Source organism: Heterodontus francisci, chromosome 34, assembly GCF_036365525.1.
Source record: "Heterodontus francisci isolate sHetFra1 chromosome 34, sHetFra1.hap1, whole genome shotgun sequence".
NCBI lineage: Eukaryota > Metazoa > Chordata > Chondrichthyes > Heterodontiformes > Heterodontidae > Heterodontus > Heterodontus francisci.
Genome location: NC_090404.1, coordinates 18,782,694 through 18,805,645, shown reverse-complemented (window position 1 = coordinate 18,805,645; position 22,952 = coordinate 18,782,694). Strand labels below are relative to the sequence as shown.

The following is a 22,952-nucleotide window of genomic DNA, read 5'->3' as shown; positions in this document are numbered from 1 at the left end:
CAACAGCTCAACCATTTTCCATTTCATTCACAAATGCAAATATGCCCCATTTCACCTTCGCTCACTCAAGGTGCTGTGAAACCATCATCCTTTGCTGGAAAACCCATCTGCTGCACCGATGTCATTTCAGGAAAGAGACCTGCCTTCCTTTACCTCTTCTGGCGCCTCCTGACCCACAGTACTTTTAACTGTCCTCTGAAATGGCCGAACTGGCCACTGACCTTTCAAGGGCAATTAAGGACGGACAATAAATGCTGCCTTTCTCACTGATGCCCCGTGAAAAAATAAACAAAAAATGTCAGTCTATTTGAACATTGCTTTGCATCTTTCTGCTGGCTTACCTCCGTTCAAATCGCCAAATAACAAATTGCCACCCAGGAGAACTGAGTTTCTCACATGTTCCCTTTTATCTTCCTTCATGGGATGTTAGCATCGCTGGCCCATCAATATTTGCTCTTGAGAAGGTGGTGGTGGCGAGCCACCTTCTTGAACTACTGCAGTCCATGTGCAGCCGGTACACCCAGTGCTGTTAGGGAGGGGCTTCCAGAATTGTGACTCAGTGACAGTGAAAGAACGGCGATATAATGCCACGTCAGGATGGTGTGTGCTTTGGTGGGGAACTTGTAGGTAGTGGTGTTCCCCATGCGACTGTTGCCCTTGTCATTTAAGGCGATCGAGGTGACGGGTTTGGAAGGTGCTGTCAAAGGAGACTGGGCTTTAGGGGTGATAATGAGGAGAAAGCTGGAGACTGCAGGAAGATATGAACGGACGAGTGACATCGGCAGAACAGCGGCAATTGGAATTCAATCCACAGAGGTGTGAGGGAACGCATTTGGGGAAGCCTAATAAGGCGAGGGAATACACAATAAATGGAAGAAGTATAAAGGAACAATGGCACCTTGGAGTGCAAGTCCACAGATCCCCGACGATGGTTGCTGTTGTCGTACGTCTTTCAGCGGGTATGTCGATAACTCGTATGCATCGTCAGGGAGGATATGATGTCGTCTGTCACGTGACATAGCAGTCGGAATCTGTTTGTTGAACGAGCAAGACGCTCTGGTGAAAACTCTCCAGCGATATTGATATTCTACTCTCATCGTCAAATCAAGAAGTCACAATATAGTTTACCTGTCCTACCTGCGTGATTGATTGGCGACTTTGTGTTTGAAGGATAGAGGGAGCACAATGCGGTCACAGCGAACGATTTGTCGAAGATTTGGACTTTTTACGGCACATCGGGAGAGCGTCACATTCAGCTTGGCACTGCAGCAGAATTCCGCGAGGGGCGCAGAAGCTGTCGACAGAGCTCCGAGAGGTGAAGCACTATCAGAAGGCAGTACTTCATTGGCAACAGTGAGTAGCTGCACTGAGGGGCCGGCGGTTCAGTAGCGAAGGGGTGTGATCGGTTGATTTGGGGCATGCCGCTGCAAGTTAATTCAAAGACAAGCTTGCAAAAGGCTGAAAAAGGCCAGTGCAGGTCGATTGAAAAGCAGGCTTAAAATAAAATGCTGCAAATAGCCATCACAGCCATTACAGCTATTTGAGGCATCCTGGTGCCATTGACAGCAAAATAAACTGCTTTGTGGACAATGCCTGAAAAAGCGTGCGAAGGGGAGCAACAGGGCCACAGACCTGCAGTGCCATAGAGTTCAGAAAGAGGTGACGGCAAGTAAAAGTACTGCAGGCAGCCAGATCGGCAGCACATTGAAACCTTCGTGCAGAGGAAAGCAGGAAAGCTTCTTCCTACCTCGGAAAGCAGGGAAAATCCCAGGAATGTCCACATGATGACGTTTAAATTCCCATTTACCAAGTGGAAAGCCTCGATCCTCTTGCCAAATTCAAACTTTTCAAAGAAATGGTAGAGCTATGGTTCCTTGATTTGGCTGCATGAGAAGCAGATAAACTAGCAGTTCAAATGAAGATAGCTATGGCAATCGAAGGTCTTCAGAGGCCGAATAGCTGAGGCTTATCGGAAGATGATCAGAAAGATGGTAAGAAAATATAGAGCACTCGAGAAGCAGAAATCCATGCGAAACTCAATTTCAGGAGACATGGGTTGGAATTTCTGTGATATAGACAGCGGTGAAAAGAGAGAATGGAGCAATTTGTCAGTGGCTGTAGGGACAATGGCAAGGATTGAAACCTTTCTGAAATGGACTCATGTGAAAGAATTGCAGAGTTGCGAATGACAATGAAGATTTTCAAAATGCCCTGGTAGAATGTCTTGACATTGAAGTTTTATTGAAAGAGTAGCATAAATAGAAAGGTAACGCTCGCAGGCCAAGAGAGTTTGCGAGCATTAGCCATGTCTTCAAATACTGGCACAGGAGCCAAGGTGGTGAAAGCAAAGGGGCCGCAGGGAAGAAGTGGACTTGTCCCGGCGACAATGTGCCCAGCACAGCAGATTGAGTGTGCCCAAAAGGAACAGGGAGTCAAATGCTGGCAGCGGTGGGATTCGAACCCACGCCTCCGAAGAGACTGGAACCTGAATCCAGCGCCTTAGACCGCTCGGCCACGCTACCATGCAGTCAAGGTTGTGGCTGTAAAGGAATTGATTGGTGATTGAAAGGTGCTTTTCTTCAGAATTATCCTGTGAATGGAGGTCTTTGCTTGGGAAGATGGAAGTGAGAGGAATTTGTAAGCACAATGCATTGAAAGTGCAGGCCGAGTGGTTGCATTGTTGAATTGGTAATGCAGGCTTTGTGGATAAATGGAGTTTGCAAAAGCCATTTGAAGATAGAAATCAAAGTCAAAGTGTGTGTGCATGTTGGAAATGTGAAAGAAAAAGAGCAAGTGTTGCTGAAACTCAGCATCTGTGGAGAGAGAAAGAGAGTGCTGATGAAAGGTGACAGGCGTACAACATTAACATTAACAGGTAGCTGAGTGTCAAGGCCTGTTAGCTCAGATGGTTAGAGCGTGGTGCTAATAACGCCAAGGTCCTGGGTTCAATCCCCATACAGGCCACTAATTTAAGCACAGGGGCAGTAATTGCCTTGCTTGGGTGCATTGCATTTACAATCCATGAGCAAATACTAATACAAATCCCCCCACAACAGCTCAACCATTTTCCATTTCATTCACAAATGCAAATATGCCCCATTTCACCTTCGCTCACTCAAGGTGCTGTGAAACCATCATCCTTTGCTGGAAAACCCATCTGCTGCACCGATGTCATTTCAGGAAAGAGACCTGCCTTCCTTTACCTCTTCTGGCGCCTCCTGACCCACAGTACTTTTAACTGTCCTCTGAAATGGCCGAACTGGCCACTGACCTTTCAAGGGCAATTAAGGACGGACAATAAATGCTGCCTTTCTCACTGATGCCCCGTGAAAAAATAAACAAAAAATGTCAGTCTATTTGAACATTGCTTTGCATCTTTCTGCTGGCTTACCTCCGTTCAAATCGCCAAATAACAAATTGCCACCCAGGAGAACTGAGTTTCTCACATGTTCCCTTTTATCTTCCTTCATGGGATGTTAGCATCGCTGGCCCATCAATATTTGCTCTTGAGAAGGTGGTGGTGGCGAGCCACCTTCTTGAACTACTGCAGTCCATGTGCAGCCGGTACACCCAGTGCTGTTAGGGAGGGGCTTCCAGAATTGTGACTCAGTGACAGTGAAAGAACGGCGATATAATGCCACGTCAGGATGGTGTGTGCTTTGGTGGGGAACTTGTAGGTAGTGGTGTTCCCCATGCGACTGTTGCCCTTGTCATTTAAGGCGATCGAGGTGACGGGTTTGGAAGGTGCTGTCAAAGGAGACTGGGCTTTAGGGGTGATAATGAGGAGAAAGCTGGAGACTGCAGGAAGATATGAACGGACGAGTGACATCGGCAGAACAGCGGCAATTGGAATTCAATCCACAGAGGTGTGAGGGAACGCATTTGGGGAAGCCTAATAAGGCGAGGGAATACACAATAAATGGAAGAAGTATAAAGGAACAATGGCACCTTGGAGTGCAAGTCCACAGATCCCTGACGATGGTTGCTGTTGTCGTACGTCTTTCAGCGGGTATGTCGATAACTCGTATGCATCGTCAGGGAGGATATGATGTCGTCTGTCACGTGACATAGCAGTCGGAATCTGTTTGTTGAACGAGCAAGACGCTCTGGTGAAAACTCTCCAGCGATATTGATATTCTACTCTCATCGTCAAATCAAGAAGTCACAATATAGTTTACCTGTCCTACCTGCGTGATTGATTGGCGACTTTGTGTTTGAAGGATAGAGGGAGCACAATGCGGTCACAGCGAACGATTTGTCGAAGATTTGGACTTTTTACGGCACATCGGGAGAGCGTCACATTCAGCTTGGCACTGCAGCAGAATTCCGCGAGGGGCGCAGAAGCTGTCGACAGAGCTCCGAGAGGTGAAGCACTATCAGAAGGCAGTACTTCATTGGCAACAGTGAGTAGCTGCACTGAGGGGCCGGCGGTTCAGTAGCGAAGGGGTGTGATCGGTTGAGTTGGGGCATGCCGCTGCAAGTTAATTCAAAGACAAGCTTGCAAAAGGCTGAAAAAGGCCAGTGCAGGTCGATTGAAAAGCAGGCTTAAAATAAAATGCTGCAAATAGCCATCACAGCCATTACAGCTATTTGAGGCATCCTGGTGCCATTGACAGCAAAATAAACTGCTTTGTGGACAATGCCTGAAAAAGCGTGCGAAGGGGAGCAACAGGGCCACAGACCTGCAGTGCCATAGAGTTCAGAAAGAGGTGACGGCAAGTAAAAGTACTGCAGGCAGCCAGATCGGCAGCACATTGAAACCTTCGTGCAGAGGAAAGCAGGAAAGCTTCTTCCTACCTCGGAAAGCAGGGAAAATCCCAGGAATGTCCACATGATGACGTTTAAATTCCCATCTACCAAGTGGAAAGCCTCGATCCTCTTGCCAAATTCAAACTTTTCAAAGAAATGGTAGAGCTATGGTTCCTTGATTTGGCTGCATCAGAAGCAGATAAACTAGCAGTTCAAATGAAGATAGCTATGGCAATCGAAGGTCTTCAGAGGCCGAATAGCTGAGGCTTATCGGAAGATGATCAGAAAGATGGTAAGAAAATATAGAGCACTCGAGAAGCAGAAATCCATGCGAAACTCAATTTCAGGAGACATGGGTTGGAATTTCTGTGATATAGACAGCGGTGAAAAGAGAGAATGGAGCAATTTGTCAGTGGCTGTAGGGACAATGGCAAGGATTGAAACCTTTCTGAAATGGACTCATGTGAAAGAATTGCAGAGTTGCGAATGACAATGAAGATTTTCAAAATGCCCTGGTAGAATGTCTTGACATTGAAGTTTTATTGAAAGAGTAGCATAAATAGAAAGGTAACGCTCGCAGGCCAAGAGAGTTTGCGAGCATTAGCCATGTCTTCAAATACTGGCACAGGAGCCAAGGTGGTGAAAGCAAAGGGGCCGCAGGGAAGAAGTGGACTTGTCCCGGCGACAATGTGCCCAGCACAGCAGAATGAGTGTGCCCAAAAGGAACAGGGAGTCAAATGCTGGCAGCGGTGGGATTCGAACCCACGCCTCCGAAGAGACTGGAACCTGAATCCAGCGCCTTAGACCGCTCGGCCACGCTACCATGCAGTCAAGGTTGTGGCTGTAAAGGAATTGATTGGTGATTGAAAGGTGCTTTTCTTCAGAATTATCCTGTGAATGGAGGTCTTTGCTTGGGAAGATGGAAGTGAGAGGAATTTGTAAGCACAATGCATTGAAAGTGCAGGCCGAGTGGTTGCATTGTTGAATTGGTAATGCAGGCTTTGTGGATAAATGGAGTTTGCAAAAGCCATTTGAAGATAGAAATCAAAGTCAAAGTGTGTGTGCATGTTGGAAATGTGAAAGAAAAAGAGCAAGTGTTGCTGAAACTCAGCATCTGTGGAGAGAGAAAGAGAGTGCTGATGAAAGGTGACAGGCGTACAACATTAACATTAACAGGTAGCTGAGTGTCAAGGCCTGTTAGCTCAGATGGTTAGAGCGTGGTGCTAATAACGCCAAGGTCCTGGGTTCAATCCCCATACAGGCCACTAATTTAAGCACAGGGGCAGTAATTGCCTTGCTTGGGTGCATTGCATTTACAATCCATGAGCAAATACTAACACAAATCCCCCCACAACAGCTCAACCATTTTCCATTTCATTCACAAATGCAAATATGCCCCATTTCACCTTCGCTCACTCAAGGTGCTGTGAAACCATCATCCTTTGCTGGAAAACCCATCTGCTGCACCGATGTCATTTCAGGAAAGAGACCTGCCTTCCTTTACCTCTTCTGGCGCCTCCTGACCCACAGTACTTTTAACTGTCCTCTGAAATGGCCGAACTGGCCACTGACCTTTCAAGGGCAATTAAGGACGGACAATAAATGCTGCCTTTCTCACTGATGCCCCGTGAAAAAATAAACAAAAAATGTCAGTCTATTTGAACATTGCTTTGCATCTTTCTGCTGGCTTACCTCCGTTCAAATCGCCAAATAACAAATTGCCACCCAGGAGAACTGAGTTTCTCACATGTTCCCTTTTATCTTCCTTCATGGGATGTTAGCATCGCTGGCCCATCAATATTTGCTCTTGAGAAGGTGGTGGTGGCGAGCCACCTTCTTGAACTACTGCAGTCCATGTGCAGCCGGTACACCCAGTGCTGTTAGGGAGGGGCTTCCAGAATTGTGACTCAGTGACAGTGAAAGAACGGCGATATAATGCCACGTCAGGATGGTGTGTGCTTTGGTGGGGAACTTGTAGGTAGTGGTGTTCCCCATGCGACTGTTGCCCTTGTCATTTAAGGCGATCGAGGTGACGGATTTGGAAGGTGCTGTCAAAGGAGACTGGGCTTTAGGGGTGATAATGAGGAGAAAGCTGGAGACTGCAGGAAGATATGAACGGACGAGTGACATCGGCAGAACAGCGGCAATTGGAATTCAATCCACAGAGGTGTGAGGGAACGCATTTGGGGAAGCCTAATAAGGCGAGGGAATACACAATAAATGGAAGAAGTATAAAGGAACAATGGCACCTTGGAGTGCAAGTCCACAGATCCCCGACGATGGTTGCTGTTGTCGTACGTCTTTCAGCGGGTATGTCGATAACTCGTATGCATCGTCAGGGAGGATATGATGTCGTCTGTCACGTGACATAGCAGTCGGAATCTGTTTGTTGAACGAGCAAGACGCTCTGGTGAAAACTCTCCAGCGATATTGATATTCTACTCTCATCGTCAAATCAAGAAGTCACAATATAGTTTACCTGTCCTACCTGCGTGATTGATTGGCGACTTTGTGTTTGAAGGATAGAGGGAGCACAATGCGGTCACAGCGAACGATTTGTCGAAGATTTGGACTTTTTACGGCACATCGGGAGAGCGTCACATTCAGCTTGGCACTGCAGCAGAATTCCGCGAGGGGCGCAGAAGCTGTCGACAGAGCTCCGAGAGGTGAAGCACTATCAGAAGGCAGTACTTCATTGGCAACAGTGAGTAGCTGCACTGAGGGGCCGGCGGTTCAGTAGCGAAGGGGTGTGATCGGTTGATTTGGGGCATGCCGCTGCAAGTTAATTCAAAGACAAGCTTGCAAAAGGCTGAAAAAGGCCAGTGCAGGTCGATTGAAAAGCAGGCTTAAAATAAAATGCTGCAAATAGCCATCACAGCCATTACAGCTATTTGAGGCATCCTGGTGCCATTGACAGCAAAATAAACTGCTTTGTGGACAATGCCTGAAAAAGCGTGCGAAGGGGAGCAACAGGGCCACAGACCTGCAGTGCCATAGAGTTCAGAAAGAGGTGACGGCAAGTAAAAGTACTGCAGGCAGCCAGATCGGCAGCACATTGAAACCTTCGTGCAGAGGAAAGCAGGAAAGCTTCTTCCTACCTCGGAAAGCAGGGAAAATCCCAGGAATGTCCACATGATGACGTTTAAATTCCCATCTACCAAGTGGAAAGCCTCGATCCTCTTGCCAAATTCAAACTTTTCAAAGAAATGGTAGAGCTATTGTTCCTTGATTTGGCTGCAGCAGAAGCAGATAAACTAGCAGTTCAAATGAAGATAGCTATGGCAATCGAAGGTCTTCAGAGGCCGAATAGCTGAGGCTTATCGGAAGATGATCAGAAAGATGGTAAGAAAATATAGAGCACTCGAGAAGCAGAAATCCATGCGAAACTCAATTTCAGGAGACATGGGTTGGAATTTCTGTGATATAGACAGCGGTGAAAAGAGAGAATGGAGCAATTTGTCAGTGGCTGTAGGGACAATGGCAAGGATTGAAACCTTTCTGAAATGGACTCATGTGAAAGAATTGCAGAGTTGCGAATGACAATGAAGATTTTCAAAATGCCCTGGTAGAATGTCTTGACATTGAAGTTTTATTGAAAGAGTAGCATAAATAGAAAGGTAACGCTCGCAGGCCAAGAGAGTTTGCGAGCATTAGCCATGTCTTCAAATACTGGCACAGGAGCCAAGGTGGTGAAAGCAAAGGGGCCGCAGGGAAGAAGTGGACTTGTCCCGGCGACAATGTGCCCAGCACAGCAGAATGAGTGTGCCCAAAAGGAACAGGGAGTCAAATGCTGGCAGCGGTGGGATTCGAACCCACGCCTCCGAAGAGACTGGAACCTAAATCCAGCGCCTTAGACCGCTCGGCCACGCTACCATGCAGTCGAGGTTGTGGCTGTAAATGAATTGATTGGTGATTGAAAGGTGCTTTTCTTCAGAATTATCCTGTGAATGGAGGTCTTTGCTTGGGAAGATGGAAGTGAGAGGAATTTGTAAGCACAATGCATTGAAAGTGCAGGCCGAGTGGTTGCATTGTTGAATTGGTAATGCAGGCTTTGTGGATAAATGGAGTTTGCAAAAGCCATTTGAAGATAGAAATCAAAGTCAAAGTGTGTGTGCATGTTGGAAATGTGAAAGAAAAAGAGCAAGTGTTGCTGAAACTCAGCATCTGTGGAGAGAGAAAGAGAGTGCTGATGAAAGGTGACAGGCGTACAACATTAACATTAACAGGCAGCTGAGTGTCAAGGCCTGTTAGCTCAGATGGTTAGAGCGTGGTGCTAATAATGCCAAGGTCCTGGGTTCAATCCCCATACAGGCCACTAATTTAAGCACAGGGGCAGTAATTGCCTTGCTTGGGTGCATTGCATTTACAATCCATGAGCAAATACTAATACAAATCCCCCCACAACAGCTCAACCATTTTCCATTTCATTCACAAATGCAAATATGCCCCATTTCACCTTCGCTCACTCAAGGTGCTGTGAAACCATCATCCTTTGCTGGAAAACCCATCTGCTGCACCGATGTCATTTCAGGAAAGAGACCTGCCTTCCTTTACCTCTTCTGGCGCCTCCTGACCCACAGTACTTTTAACTGTCCTCTGAAATGGCCGAACTGGCCACTGACCTTTCAAGGGCAATTAAGGACGGACAATAAATGCTGCCTTTCTCACTGATGCCCCGTGAAAAAATAAACAAAAAATGTCAGTCTATTTGAACATTGCTTTGCATCTTTCTGCTGGCTTCCCTCCGTTCAAATCGCCAAATAACAAATTGCCACCCAGGAGAACTGAGTTTCTCACATGTTCCCTTTTATCTTCCTTCATGGGATGTTAGCATCGCTGGCCCATCAATAATTGCTCTTGAGAAGGTGGTGGTGGCGAGCCACCTTCTTGAACTACTGCAGTCCATGTGCAGCCGGTACACCCAGTGCTGTTAGGGAGGGGCTTCCAGAATTGTGACTCAGTGACAGTGAAAGAACGGCGATATAATGCCACGTCAGGATGGTGTGTGCTTTGGTGGGGAACTTGTAGGTAGTGGTGTTCCCCATGCGACTGTTGCCCTTGTCATTTAAGGCGATCGAGGTGACGGGTTTGGAAGGTGCTGTCAAAGGAGACTGGGCTTTAGGGGTGATAATGAGGAGAAAGCTGGAGACTGCAGGAAGATATGAACGGACGAGTGACATCGGCAGAACAGCGGCAATTGGAATTCAATCCACAGAGGTGTGAGGGAACGCATTTGGGGAAGCCTAATAAGGCGAGGGAATACACAATAAATGGAAGAAGTATAAAGGAACAATGGCACCTTGGAGTGCAAGTCCACAGATCCCCGACGATGGTTGCTGTTGTCGTACGTCTTTCAGCGGGTATGTCGATAACTCGTATGCATCGTCAGGGAGGATATGATGTCGTCTGTCACGTGACATAGCAGTCGGAATCTGTTTGTTGAACGAGCAAGACGCTCTGGTGAAAACTCTCCAGCGATATTGATCTTCTACTCTCATCGTCAAATCAAGAAGTCACAATATAGTTTACCTGTCCTACCTGCGTGATTGATTGGCGACTTTGTGTTTGAAGGATAGAGGGAGCACAATGCGGTCACAGCGAACGATTTGTCGAAGATTTGGACTTTTTACGGCACATCGGGAGAGCGTCACATTCAGCTTGGCACTGCAGCAGAATTCCGCGAGGGGCGCAGAAGCTGTCGACAGAGCTCCGAGAGGTGAAGCACTATCAGAAGGCAGTACTTCATTGGCAACAGTGAGTAGCTGCACTGAGGGGCCGGCGGTTCAGTAGCGAAGGGGTATGATCGGTTGATTTGGGGCATGCCGCTGCAAGTTAATTCAAAGACAAGCTTGCAAAAGGCTGAAAAAGGCCAGTGCAGGTCGATTGAAAAGCAGGCTTAAAATAAAATGCTGCAAATAGCCATCACAGCCATTACAGCTATTTGAGGCATCCTGGTGCCATTGACAGCAAAATAAACTGCTTTGTGGACAATGCCTGAAAAAGCGTGCGAAGGGGAGCAACAGGGCCACAGACCTGCAGTGCCATAGAGTTCAGAAAGAGGTGACGGCAAGTAAAAGTACTGCAGGCAGCCAGATCGGCAGCACATTGAAACCTTCGTGCAGAGGAAAGCAGGAAAGCTTCTTCCTACCTCGGAAAGCAGGGAAAATCCCAGGAATGTCCACATGATGACGTTTAAATTCCCATCTACCAAGTGGAAAGCCTCGATCCTCTTGCCAAATTCAAACTTTTCAAAGAAATGGTAGAGCTATGGTTCCTTGATTTGGCTGCATGAGAAGCAGATAAACTAGCAGTTCAAATGAAGATAGCTATGGCAATCGAAGGTCTTCAGAGGCCGAATAGCTGAGGCTTATCGGAAGATGATCAGAAAGATGGTAAGAAAATATAGAGCACTCGAGAAGCAGAAATCCATGCGAAACTCAATTTCAGGAGACATGGGTTGGAATTTCTGTGATATAGACAGCGGTGAAAAGAGAGAATGGAGCAATTTGTCAGTGGCTGTAGGGACAATGGCAAGGATTGAAACCTTTCTGAAATGGACTCATGTGAAAGAATTGCAGAGTTGCGAATGACAATGAAGATTTTCAAAATGCCCTGGTAGAATGTCTTGACATTGAAGTTTTATTGAAAGAGTAGCATAAATAGAAAGGTAACGCTCGCAGGCCAAGAGAGTTTGCGAGCATTAGCCATGTCTTCAAATACTGGCACAGGAGCCAAGGTGGTGAAAGCAAAGGGGCCGCAGGGAAGAAGTGGACTTGTCCCGGCGACAATGTGCCCAGCACAGCAGAATTCTTTTGGGCCTCCTTATCTCGAGAGACAATGGATACGCGCCTGGAGGTGGTCAGTGGTTTGTGAAGCAGCGCCTGGAGTGGCTATAAAGGCCAATTCTGGAGTGACAGGCTCTTCCACAGGTGCTGCAGAGAAATTTGTTTGTTGGGGCTGTTGCACAGTTGGCTCTCCCCTTGCGCCTCTGTCTTTTTTCCTGCCAACTACTAAGTCTCTTCGACTCGCCACAATTTAGCCCTGTCTTTATGGCTGCCCGCCAGCTCTGGCGAATGCTGGCAACTGACTCCCACGACTTGTGATCAATGTCACACGATTTCATGTCACGTTTGCAGACGTCTTTATAACGGAGACATGGACGGCCGGTGGGTCTGATACCAGTGGCGAGCTCGCTGTACAATGTGTCTTTGGGGATCCTGCCATCTTCCATGCGGCTCACATGGCCAAGCCATCTCAAGCGCCGCTGACTCAGTAGTGTGTATAAGCTGGGGGTGTTGGCCGCTTCAAGGACTTCTGTGTTGGAGATATAGTCCTGCCACCTGATGCCAAGTATTCTCCGAAGGCAGCGAAGATGGAATGAATTGAGACGTCGCTCTTGGCTGGCATACGTTGTCCAGGCCTCGCTGCCGTAGAGCAAGGTACTGAGGACACAGGCCTGATACACTCGGACTTTTGTGTTCCGTGTCAGTGTGCCATTTTCCCACACTCTCTTGGCCAGTCTGGACATAGCAGTGGAAGCCTTACCCATGCGCTTGTTGATTTCTGCATCTAGAGACAGGTTACTGGTGATAGTTGAGCCTAGGTAGGTGAACTCTTGAACCACTTCCAGAGCGTGGTCGCCAATATTGATGGATGGAGCATTTCTGACATCCTGCCCCATGATGTTCGTTTTCTTGAGGCTGATGGTGTTGGGTGTGCCCAAAAGGAACAGGGAGTCAAATGCTGGCAGCGGTGGGATTCGAACCCACGCCTCCGAAGAGACTGGAACCTGAATCCAGCGCCTTAGACCGCTCGGCCACGCTACCATGCAGTCGAGGTTGTGGCTGTAAAGGAATTGATTGGTGATTGAAAGGTGCTTTTCTTCAGAATTATCCTGTGAATGGAGGTCTTTGCTTGGGAAGATGGAAGTGAGAGGAATTTGTAAGCACAATGCATTGAAAGTGCAGGCCGAGTGGTTGCATTGTTGAATTGGTAATGCAGGCTTTGTGGATAAATGGAGTTTGCAAAAGCCATTTGAAGATAGAAATCAAAGTCAAAGTGTGTGTGCATGTTGGAAATGTGAAAGAAAAAGAGCAAGTGTTGCTGAAACTCAGCATCTGTGGAGAGAGAAAGAGAGTGCTGATGAAAGGTGACAGGCGTACAACATTAACATTAACAGGTAGCTGAGTGTCAAGGCCTGTTAGCTCAGATGGTTAGAGCGTGGTGCTAATAATGCCAAGGTCCTGGGTTCAATCCCCATACAGGCCACTAATTTAAGCACAGGGGCAGTAATTGCCTTGCTTGGGTGCATTGCATTTACAATCCATGAGCAAATACTAATACAAATCCCCCCACAACAGCTCAACCATTTTCCATTTCATTCACAAATGCAAATATGCCCCATTTCACCTTCGCTCACTCAAGGTGCTGTGAAACCATCATCCTTTGCTGGAAAACCCATCTGCTGCACCGATGTCATTTCAGGAAAGAGACCTGCCTTCCTTTACCTCTTCTGGCGCCTCCTGACCCACAGTACTTTTAACTGTCCTCTGAAATGGCCGAACTGGCCACTGACCTTTCAAGGGCAATTAAGGACGGACAATAAATGCTGCCTTTCTCACTGATGCCCCGTGAAAAAATAAACAAAAAATGTCAGTCTATTTGAACATTGCTTTGCATCTTTCTGCTGGCTTCCCTCCGTTCAAATCGCCAAATAACAAATTGCCACCCAGGAGAACTGAGTTTCTCACATGTTCCCTTTTATCTTCCTTCATGGGATGTTAGCATCGCTGGCCCATCAATAATTGCTCTTGAGAAGGTGGTGGTGGCGAGCCACCTTCTTGAACTACTGCAGTCCATGTGCAGCCGGTACACCCAGTGCTGTTAGGGAGGGGCTTCCAGAATTGTGACTCAGTGACAGTGAAAGAACGGCGATATAATGCCACGTCAGGATGGTGTGTGCTTTGGTGGGGAACTTGTAGGTAGTGGTGTTCCCCATGCGACTGTTGCCCTTGTCATTTAAGGCGATCGAGGTGACGGGTTTGGAAGGTGCTGTCAAAGGAGACTGGGCTTTAGGGGTGATAATGAGGAGAAAGCTGGAGACTGCAGGAAGATATGAACGGACGAGTGACATCGGCAGAACAGCGGCAATTGGAATTCAATCCACAGAGGTGTGAGGGAACGCATTTGGGGAAGCCTAATAAGGCGAGGGAATACACAATAAATGGAAGAAGTATAAAGGAACAATGGCACCTTGGAGTGCAAGTCCACAGATCCCCGACGATGGTTGCTGTTGTCGTACGTCTTTCAGCGGGTATGTCGATAACTCGTATGCATCGTCAGGGAGGATATGATGTCGTCTGTCACGTGACATAGCAGTCGGAATCTGTTTGTTGAACGAGCAAGACGCTCTGGTGAAAACTCTCCAGCGATATTGATCTTCTACTCTCATCGTCAAATCAAGAAGTCACAATATAGTTTACCTGTCCTACCTGCGTGATTGATTGGCGACTTTGTGTTTGAAGGATAGAGGGAGCACAATGCGGTCACAGCGAACGATTTGTCGAAGATTTGGACTTTTTACGGCACATCGGGAGAGCGTCACATTCAGCTTGGCACTGCAGCAGAATTCCGCGAGGGGCGCAGAAGCTGTCGACAGAGCTCCGAGAGGTGAAGCACTATCAGAAGGCAGTACTTCATTGGCAACAGTGAGTAGCTGCACTGAGGGGCCGGCGGTTCAGTAGCGAAGGGGTGTGATCGGTTGATTTGGGGCATGCCGCTGCAAGTTAATTCAAAGACAAGCTTGCAAAAGGCTGAAAAAGGCCAGTGCAGGTCGATTGAAAAGCAGGCTTAAAATAAAATGCTGCAAATAGCCATCACAGCCATTACAGCTATTTGAGGCATCCTGGTGCCATTGACAGCAAAATAAACTGCTTTGTGGACAATGCCTGAAAAAGCGTGCGAAGGGGAGCAACAGGGCCACAGACCTGCAGTGCCATAGAGTTCAGAAAGAGGTGACGGCAAGTAAAAGTACTGCAGGCAGCCAGATCGGCAGCACATTGAAACCTTCGTGCAGAGGAAAGCAGGAAAGCTTCTTCCTACCTCGGAAAGCAGGGAAAATCCCAGGAATGTCCACATGATGACGTTTAAATTCCCATCTACCAAGTGGAAAGCCTCGATCCTCTTGCCAAATTCAAACTTTTCAAAGAAATGGTAGAGCTATGGTTCCTTGATTTGGCTGCATGAGAAGCAGATAAACTAGCAGTTCAAATGAAGATAGCTATGGCAATCGAAGGTCTTCAGAGGCCGAATAGCTGAGGCTTATCGGAAGATGATCAGAAAGATGGTAAGAAAATATAGAGCACTCGAGAAGCAGAAATCCATGCGAAACTCAATTTCAGGAGACATGGGTTGGAATTTCTGTGATATAGACAGCGGTGAAAAGAGAGAATGGAGCAATTTGTCAGTGGCTGTAGGGACAATGGCAAGGATTGAAACCTTTCTGAAATGGACTCATGTGAAAGAATTGCAGAGTTGCGAATGACAATGAAGATTTTCAAAATGCCCTGGTAGAATGTCTTGACATTGAAGTTTTATTGAAAGAGTAGCATAAATAGAAAGGTAACGCTCGCAGGCCAAGAGAGTTTGCGAGCATTAGCCATGTCTTCAAATACTGGCACAGGAGCCAAGGTGGTGAAAGCAAAGGGGCCGCAGGGAAGAAGTGGACTTGTCCCGGCGACAATGTGCCCAGCACAGCAGAATTCTTTTGGGCCTCCTTATCTCGAGAGACAATGGATACGCGCCTGGAGGTGGTCAGTGGTTTGTGAAGCAGCGCCTGGAGTGGCTATAAAGGCCAATTCTGGAGTGACAGGCTCTTCCACAGGTGCTGCAGAGAAATTTGTTTGTTGGGGCTGTTGCACAGTTGGCTCTCCCCTTGCGCCTCTGTCTTTTTTCCTGCCAACTACTAAGTCTCTTCGACTCGCCACAATTTAGCCCTGTCTTTATGGCTGCCCGCCAGCTCTGGCGAATGCTGGCAACTGACTCCCACGACTTGTGATCAATGTCACACGATTTCATGTCACGTTTGCAGACGTCTTTATAACGGAGACATGGACGGCCGGTGGGTCTGATACCAGTGGCGAGCTCGCTGTACAATGTGTCTTTGGGGATCCTGCCATCTTCCATGCGGCTCACATGGCCAAGCCATCTCAAGCGCCGCTGACTCAGTAGTGTGTATAAGCTGGGGGTGTTGGCCGCTTCAAGGACTTCTGTGTTGGAGATATAGTCCTGCCACCTGATGCCAAGTATTCTCCGAAGGCAGCGAAGATGGAATGAATTGAGACGTCGCTCTTGGCTGGCATACGTTGTCCAGGCCTCGCTGCCGTAGAGCAAGGTACTGAGGACACAGGCCTGATACACTCGGACTTTTGTGTTCCGTGTCAGTGTGCCATTTTCCCACACTCTCTTGGCCAGTCTGGACATAGCAGTGGAAGCCTTACCCATGCGCTTGTTGATTTCTGCATCTAGAGACAGGTTACTGGTGATAGTTGAGCCTAGGTAGGTGAACTCTTGAACCACTTCCAGAGCGTGGTCGCCAATATTGATGGATGGAGCATTTCTGACATCCTGCCCCATGATGTTCGTTTTCTTGAGGCTGATGGTGTTGGGTGTGCCCAAAAGGAACAGGGAGTCAAATGCTGGCAGCGGTGGGATTCGAACCCACGCCTCCGAAGAGACTGGAACCTGAATCCAGCGCCTTAGACCGCTCGGCCACGCTACCATGCAGTCGAGGTTGTGGCTGTAAAGGAATTGATTGGTGATTGAAAGGTGCTTTTCTTCAGAATTATCCTGTGAATGGAGGTCTTTGCTTGGGAAGATGGAAGTGAGAGGAATTTGTAAGCACAATGCATTGAAAGTGCAGGCCGAGTGGTTGCATTGTTGAATTGGTAATGCAGGCTTTGTGGATAAATGGAGTTTGCAAAAGCCATTTGAAGATAGAAATCAAAGTCAAAGTGTGTGTGCATGTTGGAAATGTGAAAGAAAAAGAGCAAGTGTTGCTGAAACTCAGCATCTGTGGAGAGAGAAAGAGAGTGCTGATGAAAGGTGACAGGCGTACAACATTAACATTAACAGGTAGCTGAGTGTCAAGGCCTGTTAGCTCAGATGGTTAGAGCGTGGTGCTAATAATGCCAAGGTCCTGGGTTCAATCCCCATACAGGCCACTAATTTAAGCACAGGGGCAGTAATTGCCTTGCTTGGGTGCATTGCATTTACAATCCATGAGCAAATACTAATACAAATCCCCCCACAACAGCTCAACCATTTTCCATTTCATTCACAAATGCAAATATGCCCCATTTCACCTTCGCTCACTCAAGGTGCTGTGAAACCATCATCCTTTGCTGGAAAACCCATCTGCTGCACCGATGTCATTTCAGGAAAGAGACCTGCCTTCCTTTACCTCTTCTGGCGCCTCCTGACCCACAGTACTTTTAACTGTCCTCTGAAATGGCCGAACTGGCCACTGACCTTTCAAGGGCAATTAAGGACGGACAATAAATGCTGCCTTTCTCACTGATGCCCCGTGAAAAAATAAACAAAAAATGTCAGTCTATTTGAACATTGCTTTGCATCTTTCTGCTGGCTTCCCTCCGTTCAAATCGCCAAATAACAAATTGCCACCCAGGAGAACTGAGTTTCTCACATGTTCCCTTTTATCTTCCTTCATGGGATGTTAGCATCGCTGGCCCATCAATAATTGCTCTTGAGAAGGTGGTGGTGGCGAGCCACCTTCTTGAACTACTGCAGTCCATGTGCAGCCGGTACACCCAGTGCTGTTAGGGAGGGGCTTCCAGAATTGTGACTCAGTGACAGTGAAAGAACGGCGATATAATGCCACGTCAGGATGGTGTGTGCTTTGGTGGGGAACTTGTAGGTAGTGGTGTTCCCCATGCGACTGTTGCCCTTGTCATTTAAGGCGATCGAGGTGACGGGTTTGGAAGGTGCTGTCAAAGGAGACTGGGCTTTAGGGGTGATAATGAGGAGAAAGCTGGAGACTGCAGGAAGATATGAACGGACGAGTGACATCGGCAGAACAGCGGCAATTGGAATTCAATCCACAGAGGTGTGAGGGAACGCATTTGGGGAAGCCTAATAAGGCGAGGGAATACACAATAAATGGAAGAAGTATAAAGGAACAATGGCACCTTGGAGTGCAAGTCCACAGATCCCCGACGATGGTTGCTGTTGTCGTACGTCTTTCAGCGGGTATGTCGATAACTCGTATGCATCGTCAGGGAGGATATGATGTCGTCTGTCACGTGACATAGCAGTCGGAATCTGTTTGTTGAACGAGCAAGACGCTCTGGTGAAAACTCTCCAGCGATATTGATCTTCTACTCTCATCGTCAAATCAAGAAGTCACAATATAGTTTACCTGTCCTACCTGCGTGATTGATTGGCGACTTTGTGTTTGAAGGATAGAGGGAGCACAATGCGGTCACAGCGAACGATTTGTCGAAGATTTGGACTTTTTACGGCACATCGGGAGAGCGTCACATTCAGCTTGGCACTGCAGCAGAATTCCGCGAGGGGCGCAGAAGCTGTCGACAGAGCTCCGAGAGGTGAAGCACTATCAGAAGGCAGTACTTCATTGGCAACAGTGAGTAGCTGCACTGAGGGGCCGGCGGTTCAGTAGCGAAGGGGTGTGATCGGTTGATTTGGGGCATGCCGCTGCAAGTTAATTCAAAGACAAGCTTGCAAAAGGCTGAAAAAGGCCAGTGCAGGTCGATTGAAAAGCAGGCTTAAAATAAAATGCTGCAAATAGCCATCACAGCCATTACAGCTATTTGAGGCATCCTGGTGCCATTGACAGCAAAATAAACTGCTTTGTGGACAATGCCTGAAAAAGCGTGCGAAGGGGAGCAACAGGGCCACAGACCTGCAGTGCCATAGAGTTCAGAAAGAGGTGACGGCAAGTAAAAGTACTGCAGGCAGCCAGATCGGCAGCACATTGAAACCTTCGTGCAGAGGAAAGCAGGAAAGCTTCTTCCTACCTCGGAAAGCAGGGAAAATCCCAGGAATGTCCACATGATGACGTTTAAATTCCCATCTACCAAGTGGAAAGCCTCGATCCTCTTGCCAAATTCAAACTTTTCAAAGAAATGGTAGAGCTATGGTTCCTTGATTTGGCTGCATGAGAAGCAGATAAACTAGCAGTTCAAATGAAGATAGCTATGGCAATCGAAGGTCTTCAGAGGCCGAATAGCTGAGGCTTATCGGAAGATGATCAGAAAGATGGTAAGAAAATATAGAGCACTCGAGAAGCAGAAATCCATGCGAAACTCAATTTCAGGAGACATGGGTTGGAATTTCTGTGATATAGACAGCGGTGAAAAGAGAGAATGGAGCAATTTGTCAGTGGCTGTAGGGACAATGGCAAGGATTGAAACCTTTCTGAAATGGACTCATGTGAAAGAATTGCAGAGTTGCGAATGACAATGAAGATTTTCAAAATGCCCTGGTAGAATGTCTTGACATTGAAGTTTTATTGAAAGAGTAGCATAAATAGAAAGGTAACGCTCGCAGGCCAAGAGAGTTTGCGAGCATTAGCCATGTCTTCAAATACTGGCACAGGAGCCAAGGTGGTGAAAGCAAAGGGGCCGCAGGGAAGAAGTGGACTTGTCCCGGCGACAATGTGCCCAGCACAGCAGAATTCTTTTGGGCCTCCTTATCTCGAGAGACAATGGATACGCGCCTGGAGGTGGTCAGTGGTTTGTGAAGCAGCGCCTGGAGTGGCTATAAAGGCCAATTCTGGAGTGACAGGCTCTTCCACAGGTGCTGCAGAGAAATTTGTTTGTTGGGGCTGTTGCACAGTTGGCTCTCCCCTTGCGCCTCTGTCTTTTTTCCTGCCAACTACTAAGTCTCTTCGACTCGCCACAATTTAGCCCTGTCTTTATGGCTGCCCGCCAGCTCTGGCGAATGCTGGCAACTGACTCCCACGACTTGTGATCAATGTCACACGATTTCATGTCACGTTTGCAGACGTCTTTATAACGGAGACATGGACGGCCGGTGGGTCTGATACCAGTGGCGAGCTCGCTGTACAATGTGTCTTTGGGGATCCTGCCATCTTCCATGCGGCTCACATGGCCAAGCCATCTCAAGCGCCGCTGACTCAGTAGTGTGTATAAGCTGGGGGTGTTGGCCGCTTCAAGGACTTCTGTGTTGGAGATATAGTCCTGCCACCTGATGCCAAGTATTCTCCGAAGGCAGCGAAGATGGAATGAATTGAGACGTCGCTCTTGGCTGGCATACGTTGTCCAGGCCTCGCTGCCGTAGAGCAAGGTACTGAGGACACAGGCCTGATACACTCGGACTTTTGTGTTCCGTGTCAGTGTGCCATTTTCCCACACTCTCTTGGCCAGTCTGGACATAGCAGTGGAAGCCTTACCCATGCGCTTGTTGATTTCTGCATCTAGAGACAGGTTACTGGTGATAGTTGAGCCTAGGTAGGTGAACTCTTGAACCACTTCCAGAGCGTGGTCGCCAATATTGATGGATGGAGCATTTCTGACATCCTGCCCCATGATGTTCGTTTTCTTGAGGCTGATGGTGTTGGGTGTGCCCAAAAGGAACAGGGAGTCAAATGCTGGCAGCGGTGGGATTCGAACCCACGCCTCCGAAGAGACTGGAACCTGAATCCAGCGCCTTAGACCGCTCGGCCACGCTACCATGCAGTCGTGGTTGTGGCTGTAAAGGAATTGATTGGTGATTGAAAGGTGCTTTTCTTCAGAATTATCCTGTGAATGGAGGTCTTTGCTTGGGAAGATGGAAGTGAGAGGAATTTGTAAGCACAATGCATTGAAAGTGCAGGCCGAGTGGTTGCATTGTTGAATTGGTAATGCAGGCTTTGTGGATAAATGGAGTTTGCAAAAGCCATTTGAAGATAGAAATCAAAGTCAAAGTGTGTGTGCATGTTGGAAATGTGAAAGAAAAAGAGCAAGTGTTGCTGAAACTCAGCATCTGTGGAGAGAGAAAGAGAGTGCTGATGAAAGGTGACAGGCGTACAACATTAACATTAACAGGTAGCTGAGTGTCAAGGCCTGTTAGCTCAGATGGTTAGAGCGTGGTGCTAATAACGCCAAGGTCCTGGGTTCAATCCCCATACAGGCCACTAATTTAAGCACAGGGGCAGTAATTGCCTTGCTTGGGTGCATTGCATTTACAATCCATGAGCAAATACTAATACAAATCCCCCCACAACAGCTCAACCATTTTCCATTTCATTCACAAATGCAAATATGCCCCATTTCACCTTCGCTCACTCAAGGTGCTGTGAAACCATCATCCTTTGCTGGAAAACCCATCTGCTGCACCGATGTCATTTCAGGAAAGAGACCTGCCTTCCTTTACCTCTTCTGGCGCCTCCTGACCCACAGTACTTTTAACTGTCCTCTGAAATGGCCGAACTGGCCACTGACCTTTCAAGGGCAATTAAGGACGGACAATAAATGCTGCCTTTCTCACTGATGCCCCGTGAAAAAATAAACAAAAAATGTCAGTCTATTTGAACATTGCTTTGCATCTTTCTGCTGGCTTCCCTCCGTTCAAATCGCCAAATAACAAATTGCCACCCAGGAGAACTGAGTTTCTCACATGTTCCCTTTTATCTTCCTTCATGGGATGTTAGCATCGCTGGCCCATCAATAATTGCTCTTGAGAAGGTGGTGGTGGCGAGCCACCTTCTTGAACTACTGCAGTCCATGTGCAGCCGGTACACCCAGTGCTGTTAGGGAGGGGCTTCCAGAATTGTGACTCAGTGACAGTGAAAGAACGGCGATATAATGCCACGTCAGGATGGTGTGTGCTTTGGTGGGGAACTTGTAGGTAGTGGTGTTCCCCATGCGACTGTTGCCCTTGTCATTTAAGGCGATCGAGGTGACGGGTTTGGAAGGTGCTGTCAAAGGAGACTGGGCTTTAGGGGTGATAATGAGGAGAAAGCTGGAGACTGCAGGAAGATATGAACGGACGAGTGACATCGGCAGAACAGCGGCAATTGGAATTCAATCCACAGAGGTGTGAGGGAACGCATTTGGGGAAGCCTAATAAGGCGAGGGAATACACAATAAATGGAAGAAGTATAAAGGAACAATGGCACCTTGGAGTGCAAGTCCACAGATCCCCGACGATGGTTGCTGTTGTCGTACGTCTTTCAGCGGGTATGTCGATAACTCGTATGCATCGTCAGGGAGGATATGATGTCGTCTGTCACGTGACATAGCAGTCGGAATCTGTTTGTTGAACGAGCAAGACGCTCTGGTGAAAACTCTCCAGCGATATTGATCTTCTACTCTCATCGTCAAATCAAGAAGTCACAATATAGTTTACCTGTCCTACCTGCGTGATTGATTGGCGACTTTGTGTTTGAAGGATAGAGGGAGCACAATGCGGTCACAGCGAACGATTTGTCGAAGATTTGGACTTTTTACGGCACATCGGGAGAGCGTCACATTCAGCTTGGCACTGCAGCAGAATTCCGCGAGGGGCGCAGAAGCTGTCGACAGAGCTCCGAGAGGTGAAGCACTATCAGAAGGCAGTACTTCATTGGCAACAGTGAGTAGCTGCACTGAGGGGCCGGCGGTTCAGTAGCGAAGGGGTGTGATCGGTTGATTTGGGGCATGCCGCTGCAAGTTAATTCAAAGACAAGCTTGCAAAAGGCTGAAAAAGGCCAGTGCAGGTCGATTGAAAAGCAGGCTTAAAATAAAATGCTGCAAATAGCCATCACAGCCATTACAGCTATTTGAGGCATCCTGGTGCCATTGACAGCAAAATAAACTGCTTTGTGGACAATGCCTGAAAAAGCGTGCGAAGGGGAGCAACAGGGCCACAGACCTGCAGTGCCATAGAGTTCAGAAAGAGGTGACGGCAAGTAAAAGTACTGCAGGCAGCCAGATCGGCAGCACATTGAAACCTTCGTGCAGAGGAAAGCAGGAAAGCTTCTTCCTACCTCGGAAAGCAGGGAAAATCCCAGGAATGTCCACATGATGACGTTTAAATTCCCATCTACCAAGTGGAAAGCCTCGATCCTCTTGCCAAATTCAAACTTTTCAAAGAAATGGTAGAGCTATGGTTCCTTGATTTGGCTGCATGAGAAGCAGATAAACTAGCAGTTCAAATGAAGATAGCTATGGCAATCGAAGGTC

The 22,952-nt window shown here is 47.7% G+C and overlaps 12 non-coding genes across 12 annotated transcripts; 6 read left to right on the top strand and 6 right to left on the bottom strand.

The window, feature by feature from the left end:
- Positions 1–2,440: 2,440 nt before the first annotated feature.
- On the bottom strand, positions 2,441–2,522 carry trnal-cag (transfer RNA leucine (anticodon CAG)). Its single transcript has one exon. It is a non-coding gene; the product is annotated as a tRNA-Leu (tRNA).
- Positions 2,523–2,890: 368 nt separating this feature from the next.
- Positions 2,891–2,964, top strand: trnai-aau (transfer RNA isoleucine (anticodon AAU)). The gene has a single exon. It is a non-coding gene; the product is annotated as a tRNA-Ile (tRNA).
- Positions 2,965–5,490: 2,526 nt separating this feature from the next.
- Positions 5,491–5,572, bottom strand: trnal-cag (transfer RNA leucine (anticodon CAG)). Its single transcript has one exon. It is a non-coding gene; the product is annotated as a tRNA-Leu (tRNA).
- A 368-nt stretch (positions 5,573–5,940) lies between these two features.
- Positions 5,941–6,014, top strand: trnai-aau (transfer RNA isoleucine (anticodon AAU)). The gene has a single exon. It is a non-coding gene; the product is annotated as a tRNA-Ile (tRNA).
- Positions 6,015–8,540: 2,526 nt separating this feature from the next.
- On the bottom strand, positions 8,541–8,622 carry trnal-uag (transfer RNA leucine (anticodon UAG)). Its single transcript has one exon. It is a non-coding gene; the product is annotated as a tRNA-Leu (tRNA).
- Positions 8,623–8,990: 368 nt separating this feature from the next.
- Positions 8,991–9,064, top strand: trnai-aau (transfer RNA isoleucine (anticodon AAU)). Its single transcript has one exon. It is a non-coding gene; the product is annotated as a tRNA-Ile (tRNA).
- A 3,429-nt stretch (positions 9,065–12,493) lies between these two features.
- trnal-cag (transfer RNA leucine (anticodon CAG)) lies at positions 12,494–12,575 on the bottom strand. Its single transcript has one exon. It is a non-coding gene; the product is annotated as a tRNA-Leu (tRNA).
- A 368-nt stretch (positions 12,576–12,943) lies between these two features.
- trnai-aau (transfer RNA isoleucine (anticodon AAU)) lies at positions 12,944–13,017 on the top strand. The gene has a single exon. It is a non-coding gene; the product is annotated as a tRNA-Ile (tRNA).
- Positions 13,018–16,446: 3,429 nt separating this feature from the next.
- Positions 16,447–16,528, bottom strand: trnal-cag (transfer RNA leucine (anticodon CAG)). Its single transcript has one exon. It is a non-coding gene; the product is annotated as a tRNA-Leu (tRNA).
- Positions 16,529–16,896: 368 nt separating this feature from the next.
- Positions 16,897–16,970, top strand: trnai-aau (transfer RNA isoleucine (anticodon AAU)). Its single transcript has one exon. It is a non-coding gene; the product is annotated as a tRNA-Ile (tRNA).
- A 3,429-nt stretch (positions 16,971–20,399) lies between these two features.
- On the bottom strand, positions 20,400–20,481 carry trnal-cag (transfer RNA leucine (anticodon CAG)). The gene has a single exon. It is a non-coding gene; the product is annotated as a tRNA-Leu (tRNA).
- Positions 20,482–20,849: 368 nt separating this feature from the next.
- Positions 20,850–20,923, top strand: trnai-aau (transfer RNA isoleucine (anticodon AAU)). Its single transcript has one exon. It is a non-coding gene; the product is annotated as a tRNA-Ile (tRNA).
- The last annotated feature ends 2,029 nt before the right edge of the window (positions 20,924–22,952 follow it).